The 17,264-nt window shown below is 38.4% G+C and overlaps 1 protein-coding gene and 1 long non-coding RNA gene across 4 annotated transcripts in view; one reads left to right on the top strand and one right to left on the bottom strand.

Annotated features, from left to right (window-relative positions):
• GAREM1 (GRB2 associated regulator of MAPK1 subtype 1) overlaps window positions 1-17,264 on the top strand; it is a 206,664-nt gene that overhangs the window by 115,575 nt on the left and 73,825 nt on the right. The window lies entirely within an intron of this gene.
• Window positions 1,633-17,264, bottom strand: part of LOC129051539 (uncharacterized) — a 33,368-nt gene continuing 17,736 nt past the window's right edge. For both annotated transcript variants that reach the window (XR_010137574.1, XR_008515897.1), the window contains exons 2-3: window positions 10,498-10,595; window positions 1,633-1,931 (exon numbers count right to left, since the gene is read on the bottom strand). This is a non-coding gene — a long non-coding RNA (uncharacterized LOC129051539). The remainder of the gene's footprint in view (window positions 1,932-10,497; window positions 10,596-17,264) is intronic.

Here is a 17,264-nt window from a genome sequence, read left to right as displayed (position 1 = left end):
TTTTGCTTTTGCGGAGAAGCTTTAGAGAGGGGGATTGTAGCTCGTTTCTCTCCTAGCTTCAATGTGTTGTTCAAGTTTTAAATTTGTATCATAGATGAAAAAGAAACACACTTTCATCTGGAGGGAGTGCTGGTGGCATTTGGAGTTAATTTTGGACTCTTCTGATGAAAACTCCAGTTCTAACCATAGCCTATCTCCCCTTTCTCTTAACATGTATTCAGTCAAGTAACAAAGATTTATTGACCTATGTGCCAGACACTCTTTTTGGCACTGAAATCCAATATATTATATAATACAGTTGTCTTAAAGTTGGCAACTCTATCTTGAAAGTATGATGCGTTCATACTTTCAAACTAAGTTATTATTAATGTTTAGAAGTGTACACAAAAGCTGTGAACTTCTTTCACATAATCCTTTCCTAATTTTGTTTTGCTTATGATATAAAATATAAATGAGGAACAGATAAAACCACAACCTCTGGTACTAAAGTATTCTTTTATATTTACTGCTACCTTGTAATGCTAATGAATTTGTCAGTTTAGATTTTCAAAATTATTTATGTATGTTATCTGTGGTTGCTTTGGTTTTACTAATACTCATCAATTCATTTCTTAACACATACCAATAGGGCATCTTTTATTTGTAATCATCTATTTCTAATTAATCAACTTGTTCAGAGATTTTATAATCTAAGGACAAAACCTTGTTTTCTTGACTTTGAGCATTTTAGTTCTCCCTTCTCTTCCTTTCCCTTCCTTCTCTTCTCCTTCTTCCCTATGAAGTCCTCCCCAGATTTCTATCAATTCTAAATCATAAAGGCCCAGGTTCAACTTTCTAGTATTTCCATATACTTGTAGAACAGCATAGAATTATTTCATGAAACACCTTAGAATTCATCTGTCAGTGGTGGTATGATTGTAATGAAGTCAAAATGATTAGCCATTTTCTCCTTTTATGACTCATCTTTGTCTCCTTATTCTTCATCTGTTGGTAAACTTTAAGTTATTTTTAATGTACTTTTACCTAATGTAACTCAAGAAGTCAAAGCCCATAGGTAAAGAAGGCCCTATTATAATTAAAGCAAGAAATTCAATACTTTAGACCAGTTACTTGAGGACTTATAAAAGTGTGACAAATTATTTTAACCCTTATAGTTGGGCTAAGGTCAAAAGCTGGCTGCACATTAACAAAATAGCTATTAGGTAAGTAAATAGTGGTCTGAGAGGTCAGCTAGACATTGAGTAGCTGCCTTGTTTAGGTGGAAGTATTGTTGCTAAGAAATAAAAGTAGGATCGAGAACTTGGAGGCCATACCACTGTGTCCCCTATGCTCAGAAAAGACATGGCCCACAATATGCCCTCAAAAGATATTTGTTGAAAAAAATGTTTCTGGCTTTGTTATCATCTGATTAGAACTTTTGTACATTTCTTCATGTGTGGACATTTAAAAATATTAATGTAACAAAAATGGACTAAGGTCAGTGATAAAAGATATAGGTTCTCATTCTAAATAGAAAATCACATAACTTACTTATCTGTTAACGTCTGACTTATCTAAAAATTCAGTCTGCTAGCCATGTAATCCGAGTATGGAAATTTGTAATTGAAAGATTGTGTGAGTTGGCCTCTCATTAATAAAAAATTGACTCCTTTGTTGTTTATATTTTATGTCTGTTGTGTTATCTGTTTGTGCCACTTCCATATTAGTACTAGTTCTAGAAGGGAGGCATTGAGAACTCCTCTGTCCCGTGGCCACAGCTGGGGAGTTTCCTCTTCTACAGACTCTGAATCAGCCCAGAATTCTCTCCCCTCTAGCCCCATCCTCCTTAAACCCTTCTTCCATGGAGATTCTTTCCTTTTCTCATAATCACAGGTGTGGTCTTCACAGATGTGATGACAGATGTTCCCAGGTGTGATCTTGTTTATCTGGTCCTGAGGAAAGAAAAGGTAAATCAGAGAAACGAGGGAAAAGTCCTCACTGGCCTACCCTAAACCTCCTGTCCCCTCTTTCTGTTCCACTTTCCACTCCATCTCAACTCTTTACTTTCATCCACCTCCTCCCAAGTTCCCATTTCATTTGTCATCCCTAAGCCCTTGGCTCTGTCCCTCACCTCCCAAAACTGTGGCCCTCTTATAGGCTACTCTCCATCGCCTCTCATGGCATCCACACCCCACAAATCCCCAGGAGTGACTGAAAAGATTCTGAGCTTACAATGAAAGGAACAGGATTCCCCGCTCAGGCCAGCGAGGCAGGATAGGAAGACGCTCTTGCCGCCCCAGGTGGCGCTGGCCGTGGGATGCATTTTCCCCAGTGTTCTGAGTTACTCCTGGCCCTGTCTTAGTATTATGTTTTAAATCCAGTTTTGTGGGCTGATCTGACAACTTAACCTCAAATTTTATTCTTGTTTCCCTGGGAAAATATTAAAATTTTGAAGAACTGACTAATAAATGAACTTTTGGAATACCATATGTTTGTAAATGGGTGGCTGCCTGTTTTCTGATAATGGTGTATCCTGTAGTGGCTCAGAATGCCTTTGTTTGGGTTTGGAGGTGAAGGGAAAGAAAGTTTGTTGGTTTGTTTTAACACTGAGAATTTTTGGCTCTAAAAGTACTTTGTAATCATTTTAATTTTTATTATTCTTTCATTTAAATTGGGACATTTGTACCAAAAATGTCTTTCAGATTCATGTAATTCCTTATATCTATCAACAGTTGTGTACCTATGCTGAAGAAAAAATTACTTTACACAGGCGTTTCTCTATGGCATGGAAACTAACAATTCTTTTCAAAGAATATGCTGAGAATTTGAAAGTAGGGTAGCCGGTCAGGCCTAAACCTTGGTATCAAGTCATGCTGCGTAAAAAATGGCTTTTCATATAATTGTTTTAGTGATGTTTTCTGTTTGTGTAAGTAAAAAAAAAAAAGAGAGAAGGTATTGCTTGAGAGATATTTACTTTTCCATTTTTCTGTATATTTTTTAGAATATTTATTAACCAGGTTATCAGGACACTGTGTGTGTAGCATCATCCTAGAAGTAATTATCCACATACTTCTCTTGGTTAAACTTAACTACATGAAGTGTGTCCTCAGGAACTTAGCTGAACTGTGTGAAACCCATTCAGTTCACACAGGCCCTTGAATGTGCACTTTAAAGCTTTTCATGGAAAATGTCTGAACCTTTATTAATATATTGTTTATAGCTGAATTAAGTTAGGGCCAAGAACTGTAATTATTTTTCTCCTGCTTGCATCAATAGTTTTACATAGGCCTTCTCTGCTGATAAATTTGAGTCAGATTAATGAGTAATAAATCTAAAGATAACCTTTTAAAACCATTGGAGAGCCAAGAAAGTGAACATATAATTATGATTTAAAAGGATATGTGACTAAGGCACTCAGATGTGTTTCATCTGGTGCCTGGGTGTTCATTTCTAGTTTTAACGCAATTGAATGAAGATTACTTCCTAATTCCATCAAAATAGCATCATTGGCTACTTTAAACTTTTTAGAGTTGATGTTAGGAAATACACCAGTACACCATAAAAAAAATTAGAAATTAGAAAATTAGAAATTGAGGAATCAGAAGGACCAGAAGTTCAACCAAAGGACTAAGAAATAATAAGTTCCTAGAAAAATTCAAGTCAACTTTTTCTACGTAACATTTTGCCAATATTTGTACTCTTCCTAATTAAAAATGGGCATACCATTTAAAAACATACTGTATTTATCAAAAGTAGGAATTTGTCTAATAAATTGAAATTTTGTTTAAACATCATGCTTTACATTCCTGATATGCTATAAAACATAATGGTGGACCAGAAATGTAAAACCTTGACCAGTTGTGTTTCATGTATACTTTGAAACCAGAAGGCCATCACTTGGTCGTTTGTTTCTACAGTAGAAATGAAAACAATTTATTGTTTGCTAAATAATGGACACACGGCTGGGCGCAGTGGCGCACACCTGTAATTCCAGCACTTTGGGAGGCCGAGGCGGGCGGATCACGAGGTCAGGAGATCGAGACTATCCTGGCTAACATGGTGAAACCCCGTCTCTACTAAAAATACAAAAAATTAGCCGGGCGTGGTGGCAGGCGCCTGTAATCCCAGCTACTCGGGAGACTGAGGCAGGAGAATGGCGTGAACCCGGGAGGCGGAGCTTGCAGTGAGCGGAGATCGCGCCTCTGCACTCCAGCCTGGGCGACAGAGCGAGACTCCGTCTCAAAAAATAATAATAATAATAATAATAATAATGGACACACTTTAAGAATTTTAAAGTGATTCGTAACCTTCAAGAGTTTACTTGGCATGTACAGCTGTTTTTAAAATTGCATTGAAATGCCGTTTTCAAATATCCTAGAGAGAAGGGGTCTTGTTTTTAGTTTGAAGCAGTATCAGATCACATATATAGTCAGAAATATCATAAGTTTGAGTAGAAATGTTTATCCTTCCTTCTACCTAATTTAAATGCCTTTGGATCTCTATTTAATGTGTTGAGAGACCCTGACTCTATGTTTAAAGAAATTGAGGCAAAAGTATACTAATATTAGCCAAAAATCCTTCAGTTGGATACCTTAAATAATTTTAAGAAACCGAACAAAAAATCTAATCAGTGCATTGTAATAGTAGTTTTATGACGGTTGAACTGTTAGAGGTGATGTATTTCTTATTTTCCAAACTATAAAGTGGTTATATTACTTTCATAAATAGACTTTTAAAAACATGTCTCCATGTGTATATATATTTAGAGAGGAGAGAGCCTCTGAATGACTCATTCTGGAAAAAAGGGGGGCAGTTTTAAACTTTTCAAATAGCTTTCTTTTCTCTTTTTCCCATTTCTTCACTGAAAATTGCCAGTTACTGTATATAAAAAGTGTTCCTTTTCTTTTAACCGTCTCTGCTTCCTGCCAAGGTGTAAATCAGAAAGCCCAAGTTTCTTTCTCCCACTTCATAAACAAGACTTCGTTCTGCTTCAGACACTTGGAGCCCTGCCAGAGTTGTCATGATGATGTCAGTTTACCAAGAATGTTCACATTTCTCATGCTGTGTTCCACATTCCCTGGACTCGAGCAAATGTCCTTTTAGAGCTCACTGAAGTTTCAGGATTGGATTTAAAAAGCATGCCTTGTTTTCAGTACTTGCCCTTCATATGCTACCTTTTCAAAATCAGGGATCCATTTTTAACAGCTTGACAGTTTACAAGCCCACATGATACATTTTGTATTTGTCGATTAAATAGAGTGACCAAAAGTTTATCAGTTGGTGAAACCAGTCAGATTTGCTAGTTTAATAAATTGGAATTTTATTAATGGTATTCTCTCATTTAGCAAGTATTTATTTTATGTCTATATTTATAATTAATTTATGATGTTTCATTGATTTTTTTAAATTTCCTTTTCACAAATAACAATGACATCTACCTGTTTTGGGGGAAGTAATACCTCTGTATAGGAGATGGAACTTATCAGATGAATTCTGATACGTTGTATTATTTCTTGGTTCTTGGCTAGCTGATTGGAAACCACTATGATATACATCATTCTATCTAATTATTTAATAAATGATTTGAGCCTGTAAGCCATAAATATTAGAAAATCCAGACGGTTTTTGAAACTTATTTAGAGAGATGGCTATGATTGAACGGAGTAGTTGAACTGTGTATATACCTTGTCCTGGTAAACTTAATGGACATCTCATTTATACAGAAGTTAAGAGGGCCATGAAGAGTTCAGTCTTTCTAACATTTAAAATGTGTTAAGCCCAATTTTATGGATTTTCATAGAACAAAGGTTTAAAATAAAACCTGTTGTATTTTATATCTGCTGCATTTGATCTAGTTATCCCATGTAATTCAATACTGTGCAGAATTTTATTTCTGAAATGATCCTTGAAAATCATATAGTCTGACTATAATTTTACAGGTAAGTCTTGGATAACTGAATGATTCTGGACAGTTTTAACTATATATTCAGAAAATTGGACTAAATAAGATAAATTCTGTGAAATATATTAATCCTCAGAATTCTTTGTAAATGCCCAACAAATATGGATGTGTTTATATGGATTTATTATAGTAGTTGCACACTGATGACCTAATTAACCTAAGAAACAAAATATCAGTACATAATTATTTATATTATAAACATATTTGATTTTTTAATATCCTCTCAACTTGAGTTGGCAAATTACATCTTTACAAGGAAAGAAAGGGGTAATTTTCTTGACTTATTTATTTATTTAGAGATGGAGTCTCATTCACTCAGTCACTCAGGCTGGAGTGCAGTGGCACGATCTTGCTCACTGAAACGTCTGCCTCCCAGGTTCAAATGATTCTTCTGCCTCAGCCTCCTCAGTAGCTGGAATTACAAGTATGCGCCACCACGCCCAGCGAATTTTCATATTTTTAGTAAAGATGGCGTTTCACCACGTTGGCCAGGCTGGTCTCGAACTCCTGGCCTCAAGTAATCTGCCCACTTCAGCCTCCCAAAGTGCTGGGATTACAGGTGTGAGCCACCGCTCCCAGCCTTGACTTAATTTTAAAATGGGCTTTGTTTGACTTTCTAGGCTGATGTTGAATATTGCCTACTTTTCATTTCTCTTATAGTAATAATGTGAGCTACAGTTTTCTTTTAATCACCAAGTTTTGATTCACTCAAAATAATAGAACTTGAGATGGGTGCCAGCCAAAACACTAAGTATTGTTAATCATAGGCAAAACCCTGGTCCTCTGTCCTTTGTTCTCATTGAGTGGCGTAATGACTTGCTGAATTCCAATTCATAAACTCAAATCATTGTGAATTTTATGTTTAATCCTCCTAGCATTGCTCTATGGCGAATGTATCCTTTTGATAATTTTTAGAGCATTCCCTTGCGGCTTTTTATAGAAGTTTCAAAACAAGTTTAAACTCGGCAAATTAAAATCTAGTTTGAATACAGAGATTTTTAAATCTCTATTTTAAGAAATAATTGCAGATTCCAAAAGTAGTTTTCAAATTAGCAAGGAGGCCTCAACCAGTGTTTCATTCCCATTTTTGAACTCTTCATCACATTCTCTAGAATTTCAAGAGTGAATTTCCAGCGAGAAAAGGACCTGACACACGAGTGAAATAGTTACCTGGCATGAAAGGATATACAAGATGGTCTACTAAGCCACAGTTGTACTGTTTTTGATATTACCATTGTCTCTATATGGATAAGAACTGTCTTATAAACCCTGATATACTGTTTGTCCCACTTTTATGCATTGTGTAAAATAAGTAAATGTTTTGTTAATTGACATTGCTTTAGTCTTTCTGTGGTTTTGAGTTTAAGTTGTTGTGTGCATCTTAAGGCATTTCTCCAAAAAATATTTCCTAATTGACCCAGTTTGCTTTAGGAAAGTTCCCTCAGTTCACCTTTGAAAAGACTGTTTTTCTAAATTTAGTGCTATTTAAGATTTCTCTTCTCTCCTTATTTTCCAATATGAACTCCAGTTTCTTCCTTTGTTCCCAAGCAGCCAACCAGAGTATTAGAGGGTCCTCCCTCAACCAGGACATGAGATTTATTTCCTTTGCTGCAGAGCAGTGCTTTCCATAGACTAGAGGTGCACTTAGTTTTCTTTTGTTTTTATTTATAATTTTTATTATTATTATTTTGAGACACAGTCTCACTTTGTTGCCCAGGCTGGTCTCGAACTCCTGGCTCAAGTGATGCTTTCACTTCAGCCTCCCAAAGTGTTGGGATTACAGACATGAGCAGCCATGCCTGGCCTTGTTTTTTATAATGGTATTATTACTAAGACTTTAATCTTTTATTCTCTCAAGTATTTCTTTTTTATCCTTAACTATCTTAAAAGTCACTTCCTTTTTTGTTGTATGCACACAGCTAGCATTTGAGGACACAGTGTATGCATATTTCCATAAATTAAAGGCCCCAAACCTGGCTCTCTTGGGGAAGGTTTATATTCAGACTTCTCCAAATTCTGTTTCCAAACAGAAATGTAGTGTGAACAAAGCAGAGACTAAAGAGTGAATTGTACTGAGTTGGTGCCGACACAGCGTCTCCTCTCTCCTCTTCAGCCCTGGTGACCGGCCTCCTTCCCTTTTGTAAGAAGTTCTTTTCAGATCGGTAGCTCTCTGCAAGGCCTTTTCTCCCCTGCAGTTCAACTCTACTTTGTAAACATTCTTTTAACGTTAGGTTTGTGTTTTGGAACCTTATTAAAAGTTTTTGAATCAGATTCTCTCTTAAGTTCTCCAAAATCCAGTGATTCTGCACCGCTTCCCTTTCAATGTCTGACACAACTAGGAGTAGTAATTCCATTGTTTTTCTGATTCCCATAACATTAATGCATGAAAACATAATGCATGAAAACAGTAAACCATTTGTTCTCCTACCCTGAAGGAGAGCCCAAATCCTTTGGTTGTATTGGAATTTTATTTTCTATGTGGTATGAAACAAACCAATCATCGAACCCATGCTTGGTCACCTTTTTAAAATAGCAGTTTACCTATAATAATATCTATTGCTTTATAAGAGGATTCACTTTATATTGATGAAACATTTGCTAAACACTTAAAGAAATTCCCATAAAATGATGCCAATTGTAATGGTAGTTTATGTTGGTCAATAATTTTATTTTATGTGAGAGTATCTTGAAATATTTGTATTTATTACATTTAAAATTATAAATTTGCTTGATTTTTGCCTCTTTTTCAGTTATGTTTATAATGAAGCAATATGTTGATGTTGATCTTGTCAACTTTTGATAAACATGGCAATTTACATGGGACATGTATTCTATCTTAAATAACCAGACATGTGAAGAGAAAAGATAAAATGATTATTTTATAAAAAATAAAGCAACAGGCAATAAAAACAGACCACAAAGGAGCCAAATTATGAAGTTTTCAGACACATGTTGTAAAGTAACTATACTTGATATATTCAAGTAGTTAAGACTGAGTTTAGTGGAGAACTTGAAACTGAAAAAAAAAGAATTAAATTCTAGACCTTAGCTCGTCTTTTTATTCTTGTCTTACAATTCACTTTAAGATAGTTAACGATAAAAAGTTAAAACCAACCCAGAGTGTGATATAAAATAAACTTAATATCACCTTAATAGAAAGCATATTTACTGTTTAGACCGCCAAGATGATTAACTGCTGCACCATCAGTAATCTGCTTTTGACCAGCTGGACCCTTTTTCTGACCACCCATTTCAACAGTGCCGTTATCACCCAGTTCTCAGATCCAGGTCAAGTTGCCCCAATGTCACTTGCATCAGCTTAGCGATGTGAATCCCAGCCAGAAATTCATCAGTTGCTTTTCATTCTGAGAGTCAAATAAGCATTTGCTTGTTTGGGCAGATTTGACTAGAAACTGGCATTTTCTTTGCTTATTGCCAGCTTAACCAAATTGTCATTGCCTTATCAAGGTCGTAGAGAGAGGACTTCTTTAAAGTTTTCCTATTTTTTTACTCTACTTGAAGAACTTGGTGCAGGTTCAAATGGAATTAATTTGATCTTTATCTAATTTATATCATAAGGTTTTGTTCTCATAGTTTATCATTGAATTATGTTTCTGTCAATTAAAATTTTTTGCCAAATTTTAGTTTGGGTTTAGATTTCAAAAATGTAATTAGATTTCAAAAATGAAATATGATTGGAGAAGACTCCCTGTGCTATATTGGTAATACTGGTTTCCTAACAATGGTCTTCCTAGTACATAGATATGTCACTAGTTTGTAGTTGTTTTAACCATTTCATGAATGAAATCTTTATGATTAGTCTGTCCTTTGGAGAATTGAGAGCTAACTGTACTCTGCATGTATTTGATTTGCTCATATATTTTACTTGTCTGATTTACTTATAGACTACAGACTGTTTTTTGTTGTTGTTTTTTTGGTTTTTGGTTTTTTTTTTTTTTTCGAGACTCAGTCTCTTTCTTTCACCCAGGCTGGAGTGCAGTGGCACAATCTCGGCTTACTGCAACCTCCGCCTCCCGGGTTCAAGCAATTCTCCTCCCTCAGCTTCCTGAGTAGCTGGGATTACAGGCATGCGCCACCATGCCCAGCTAATTTTTTTATATTTTTAGTAGAGACAGGGTTTCACCATATTGGCCAGGCTGGTCTCAAACTCCTGACCTTGTGTTCCGCCCGCCTTGGCCTCCTGAAGTGCTGGGATTATAGGCGTGAGCCACCATGCCCGGCCTACAGATTGTTTTATTGGAGACTATTCATCAGCTTTCTGACCTGACACTTCATTATTACAAATTTTATATAAATATATACATATGTTTTATCATTTGACAGTGTTTATTTTGAAAATTGTTTTTTTGTACCAGAAATCTTTAGTTAATTTTTTTTACCCATATAATTTAATTTCCAAAATATTATTCAGGTAATTAGGCATTTCTAGATAGAGTAAATTGCTATTTACTCAGCATAGTGAGCAGTTACTTTTTTCCCATTTAGCATGATTAGGCGTAATTATTGATAATTTCTGTTGATAATCTGTTTTGTACCTTATAAATCCAAACATCAATGCAACATGCTGAGCTTCTTTACATGTCCCAGTTGTCCACATTGGCTCTTAGCAGAAGGTTGATGTATATTGCCAAGCCTAAGAAGGGTAAAGTTACCGGTCAGCATTGCCCCAATTTTGAGAAACTTTGAAAGCTCCTGAGTTTTGGGGAAGAGGTCAGTGGTTCAGGACCAGATTTCAACAGGAATGCAGCCTATTTACACTAAGTCTAGTTGAGTATCTGGGTCCAAAAAGAGATCAAATCCTAAAGAAACAGCCTACAGTTGGGGACTGGGAGTGAGAAGGCGGGGAGGAAGGCAGCGCAGTTCTGTGACTGTAATGCAGAGGTGTTATTAATACCACTTGCCAAGGTGGGCATTTCCAAGACTTCCTTCAAGGTGAGATGGGAGGAGAACAGAATAGGATACGCACAAGCCCCTGGAGATCTGAGCCTTGGCAAAAACAAAGCAAGGAATGCCCTGAAGATGCCAGGAGGGAGTGTGCCTAGGAGGGAGTTAGAGAGGCTTGTTGGGGAAGGGAGCAGCCCGTCTGTATTCAGATGTGGGGCAGCAGAGCTGGGAGTGGGAGGTGCCTGTGGATATCCTGGAGAGCCGTTCTCCCAGGCTGCCAGGAGCGGGTGGCTTACTGACACTCAGATGTCCATTCTGACTGCTCACATGGATCTAGACACTGCCAGATGGCAACAGTATTTCCTATGAAGTTGCCATAAGTGCATGTTAGGCAAATGGTAAAATGTTATACTAAGATATTAATATATCATAATCTGGAATATATGAGATTGATTTTATGAAGTACACATTTTGTTTCATTTTCTTTGAACTAGCTTGGTTTAAAAGTACTCTTGTTGTGGCCAGGCACAGTGGCTTATGCCTGTAATTCCAGCACTTTGGGAGGCTGAGGTGGACAGATCACTCAAGGCTAGGAGTTCAAAACCGGTCTGGCCAACATGGCGAAACTCAGTCTCTACCACAGATACAAAATTGGCAGGCACCTGTAATCTCAGCTACTCTGGAGGCTGAGGCAGGAGAATCACTTGAACCCAGGAGATATAGGTTGCAGTGAGCTGAGATCGCGCCACTGCACCCCAACCTGGGCTACAGAGCAAGACTCTGTCTCAAAAAAAAAAAAAAAAAGTGGGGGAGAGTACTCTTTTAGCTTTTCAGAATTACTTGAAGATTCTCAGTAATGGTGGTTTTTCTCCACCCGCCTTCCAGTTTGTATCATTTTTTGCCAACTCTGGCATTTTCTACATAGTGTACTTTCTGTAACTAAATTTGTTTTTTACATTTATGGCTGTGTAGCAGAAAATTCAATAGTAATTGTTTAAAGTTTGGTCTGAGCAATTTGGGAAGATAGCAGTTTGTAAAACAAGTTAGCAATGTTCTTACCATGTAGGATGAATATCAGAGATACAGGGAGACTGACTGTCAGACATATTGTCTTCAAGGCTCTTAGCAAATACTTTGATTTGAGCTCAGGTTATTGCATCTATAAACTGGTGATAGTATCTGCCAAATTGTTTAGTACAAAAGAAGCATAGATAGTACATAGATGGGGCAAAGGAAACTGTGGCTAGAGTGGGTCAGTGGGCATGGTACCATAAAAGTAGACCTCTACCTGTCTTTGCTGCAAAGTCTTCTGAGCTTTTATTCATGCAGCACCCCCTTCATTTATTCAACAGACATTTGGATGTGTATAGTATTCAATTACTTATTCCTCCTTTCAATCTGTATGTATAAGGGGTTGGGGATTCAAAACAAAGTGAGTGTCCTCAAGAAGCTTCTGTTTGTTGGAGAGACAATCAGACAATTTTGCTGGAGCAGTTGGTACAGCAGAGTAAGGATGTGGAGTCTGCTGTGAGCTGAGGTGTGTAGGAAGCATAGAGGACAAGAGGAGGGAAGGTGTCCCAGACACAGGAGAGAGCACTGCCTTTCTTAGCTGTCCCGTATGTCTCAGCCTCAGGGAAAAATGTCACAGGACAGGTTGGTGGGGTCTAGATCATGCAAGGTTCTGTGTGCCATACCAAAAGGGTGGTAAGCAGAGCCCTGCAAAAGTTTAGGCTGGGAATGACATGATCAAGTGAGTGTCCAGCAGAAGCGTGGAGGATGAGACTAGCCTGGAGGAGGGCGGGTCATTTCAAAGGATACTGAGATAACCCAGGAGAGTTATTGATGGTAAATGTGCTTTAGGGCTCTGACTCTCTTTAGCTCTGAGACCTCAAGCAAGATGTTTAACCTCTGAGCCTCATTTTTCTTCATGTGTAAAGTGAAGATAATAATAGTACCAACTTCAAAAAAAGGTTATTGAGTGGTTAGAAATGATGATTATGCAATGCCTGGTATGTGGCAGGCTTTTAGTAAATAGCAATAATTATTATAATGCCAGGTCTCAAAGGTCCTTCAAACCCAACTTATTCAAAATAAACCTTTTTTTTTCTTTTTTGGTGGCCTGCAATATCAGTGTTCTCCAGCTCACTTTGTCATCCTCCCAGACATACCTCATCACCAGCAACCTCAGCATGATCCTTGACAGGACCCTCTCCCTCCTGTTATATGGGCTTTATCACCCATCGCTGATGATTTTATCATCTATGTAAATCTGGAATCCATTCACTTCTCTCCAGTTCTGCCATTACAACTGTCTTAGCCCAGAGGATTACATTCTGCTCTTAAATGGTTGCTGGGTATCTCCTCTGCATTCCACCTCTCCCTGCTCCACCCCATTCTCCACTTGGGAACCAGAGTGTGACAATCTTCCAAAAACAGAAATTAATTACATTGCTGCCATATTAAAGAAAGAAACTCCAGTGATTTCCCATTACTTTAAAGAAAAATATCAACATTTATCTTACACTGTTGGTGGGACTGTAAACTAGTTCAACCATTGTGGAAGACAGTGTGACGATTCCTCAAGGATCTAGAACTAGAAATATCATTTGACCCAGCCATCTCATTACTGGGTATATACCCAAAGGATTATAAGTCATGCTGCTGTAAAGACACATGCACATGTATGTTTATTGCGGCACTATTCACAATAGCAAAGACTTGAAACTAACCCAGATGTCCATTAATGATAGACTGGATTAAGAAAATGTGGCACATATACACCATGGAATACTATGCAGCCATAAAAAAGGATGAGTTCATGTCCTTTGTAGGGACATGGATGAAGCTGGAAACCATCATTCTCAGCAAACTATCGCAAGGACAGAAAACCAAACACTGCATGCTCTCACTCACAGGTGGGAATTGAACAATGAGAACACATGGATACAGGAAGGGGAACATCACACACCGGGGCCTGTCATGGGGTGGAGGGAGGAGGGAGGGATAGTATTAGGAGATATACCTAATGTAAATGACGAGTTAATGGGTGCAGCACACCAACATGGCACATGTATACATATGTAACAAACCTGCACGTTGTGTACATGTACTCTAAAACTTAAAGTATTAAAAAAAAAAATCCAGTACACATCAATTCTTTTTCATCCAGTTGTTTTATATATTTAAGCACAGAGAAACCCAAGCAAGGGCATGTAACACACTTTACATCAGTCTTCAGGGGGTGAGATTGGAGGTGGGGCCAGTTGGTGGCTCTGAGCTGGGCTCTAGGACTAGACTCCTTGGGATATCTAGTTCTCACTTTCCAACTTTATGGCCTTGGGCTTTTACTTTGCACTTCCCTATGGATAATAACAGCATGAAAACACTTAGGAAGTACCTGGCATCCAGTAAGTACTATATAAATGGTATGCTGCTATTATTTCTTTTCCTATTGTTGAGTTGTTGCAGTAAACATACTTTACTTTTACAGCCCCTTAAAAATTTTAAGAGAAAATTTTAAAGGAAGAGAGATGGAAGAGTCCAAGGAAGTCTCAGTGAAATCTCATTATTGCCTGCAAGTCTCTGTGACAGGCCCCTGCCTATTCTGCAGCTTCATCATGTGCTGCTTTTCTTCCCCTTGCTTTCTGGACCCGAGTCATGCCAGTCTTCTCTCAATTCCTGCAGCCTGACCTCTGCTCATCTTTCAGGTCTCAGGTCAAAGTTACTTCCCTGGGAAGCTTTGCCCTGGGTCTCTTAGACAAAGTCTGATTCCCATAATCTCACAGCACTTTTTCTTTAGAGCATAGATCCTAGTTGTAATTACATACTTCTTTGAGTGATTGTTTAATAACTGACACCCATCACTTGACAAGAATCTCTAAGAGGCCATGACTGTCCATTTTGCTCATCATTGTAGCCCTCAGGGCCTAGCACAGCAGTTTGCCTAAATAAGTAGGAAAAGGGCATCCCCCAGAACCAGGAGTAAGGCCAGGTTTGGAATAGAGAACATAAGCTCCATGAGGACATGGAAGAAGTGCCACTGGAGAACAGGGGAACTGCTGTGTTCTGAAGGAAGGATTTTGAATTGTATCCAGGTATTTTAGGAGCTAGTGACAGATTTTAGCCAAGGCCATGATTATAGGATTAGATAGCATTTTAGAGCGGTCACTCCAGCACCAGTGTGGTGGATGGGTGGAATATGGGGTCAGAACTTATACAACAGGGATGCAGCAGCTGGAACAGCTTCGGGAAACATTCGGATGGAAGGACTAATGGTACTATGTGTGGAGTGGATATGAAGCGATGCCATGATGATGAAGATGACTTCCACGTTCTGGTTTGTATTACTTTCTGGATTTTGACTTTCATTTGGGAAGTTAAGGAACAGAGAGTGAAGATCAGATTTAGAGAGAAATACTATGAAATGAGATTTGTATATGTTAAACACCTGCAAGGCATCGTAGAGGAATTGTCCAGTGGAGGCAGGCATAAGGTGGTCTGGGCTAGGGAGAGATTTAGAAGACAGAGGTCTGCACAAAGTAGATGCTGTAGGTGTGAATGAGGTGGTCCAGACAGCAGTCCTTCCCATAGGTCCAGCCCAAACCCATCTTCTGTAAAGAAAATTTCAGTCTATAAGGATTCCAGGTTTTCTGCCTGCAAGTGCTTTTTTATATTCAGAAGTTTTTCTTAGAGGCCAGCAGGAAAGCTGTAATATACAGAAATATCTGCCCTCAGACATTTCCCTGCATAGTAGGACAGTGTTTTCACTTAGTCGTTTTGCAAGAATCATGGTAAGTGTGCTTCTTCCAGGCACTTATCAGTGGGCCGTGGACCTGGCATTCATATCAGCAAGGGAAGTGGAAGCAAAGGTCAATATGAAATATTCATGGTTTCATGTTAAAAACAAATTAAGAAGGCTGAAATCAGTATATCAGTCATACTTCTCCAGAGAAACAGAACCAGTTGGCAGCAGAGTTGGAAGATAGGGGGTGGTATTTATAGATGGAGGGAGATTTACTTTAAGGAATTGGTTCACACAGTTATAGCGGTACAAGTCCAAAATACTGGATAGAGACCTAGCAGGCTGCAGACCTGGTAAAGAGCTGCAGTTTGGGACCAAGGGCAGTCTCTTGGCAGGATTCCTCCTTTTTTTCTTAAGGCCTTCAGCTGGTTGGATGAGGCCCTCACACATTATAGAGGGAGTCTGCTTTACTCAAAGTCTACTGATGTAAAATGTTAATCCCGTCCAAAAATAGAACTTCACAGAGACATCTAGAATAGTGTTTGACCAGATATCTGTATACCGTGATCAAACCAAGCTGACACAACATTAACCATCACACTCAGTAAGCTGCCCTGTCTGCTCCAGGAAAGCTCTACAATGCTGTAGGTCTAGAAAAGATGGCCTCCATGTGAGGTTCAGGCTTTAGTCTGATTATCTAGAGCTTAAATGTCAAGCGTCCAAAACATCCAAAATCTAAAGACCTTAAAGAACCAAAGGCCATTACTTGTTAAGGAGCTTTGCTGTTGCTTTAAGGGCGTTTAATGCATCATGGTTTTTTCATTTTGTCTCACAGTTTGTCTCACAGTGTGTAAACTAAAAACTCATACACTCACACACAGAAAATAAGCATTTCATGGTTCCTTTCCATCTTACAGATGAGGAAACGGGTTGAGCCAGTGTTAGGTTCCATGCTAAATTGACGACCATTAAGTGGCTAGTTTGAACCTAGGTCTTCTCACTGTAAATTGAGCCCTTCCTGTCCCTCTCTGCCATGCCCCCAAACACCTTATTTCTAAAAGAGAAGGAAGGGAGAGAGAAAAACAAGAGACAGACTATGGGAATGAATATTTACAGAACTCCTACCTGAATTCACAGTAGGGGAAATAAAAATAAATTTACCAGATTATATGCCTAACTTGATCCCGCTGGGGTTGTAGGTATTTCAAGCTACTTGGAAATTAGAGGAATTTAAGTTTGCAGTCCATTCCTTCCTCAGTCTGCATTTTTTGTATTTGTGGATGAGTAAGTATTGAAACTCTGAAGAAACCACCTCTTTCACTCACTCAGGTCACCTCCTCGCTGCCCCATAGGCTTTGAGAGGGTGTTTTCACAGTCATCGAGTCTGTCGGGTTTGGGTCTTGTGGTATGCCTCCTTCCAGTTTGTTTGGTTAGTTAGTGAATGTGTTTTGCATTCAACCAAGGAAGTTCAAAATACTGTCTCTGAGAGAGCCGACTAAGGTAGAAATGCTGTCCAAGTTACGAGTGGCAGACTGGCTGAGTTCTCTGGGCGATGATTGAGAAAACCACCCACTGATTTTAGGCTGGAAGAGCTTGGAGCACAAATTGAGTTTTGAGTAGAAAACAAGGTCTTACTGAGATATCCCATAGCCGTTGGAAACACCTTCTGGCTCCTTA

Source organism: Pongo abelii, chromosome 17, assembly GCF_028885655.2.
Source record: "Pongo abelii isolate AG06213 chromosome 17, NHGRI_mPonAbe1-v2.0_pri, whole genome shotgun sequence".
NCBI classification, from domain to species: Eukaryota; Metazoa; Chordata; class Mammalia; order Primates; family Hominidae; genus Pongo; species Pongo abelii.
This window is presented reverse-complemented; position numbering and strand designations above follow the sequence as displayed.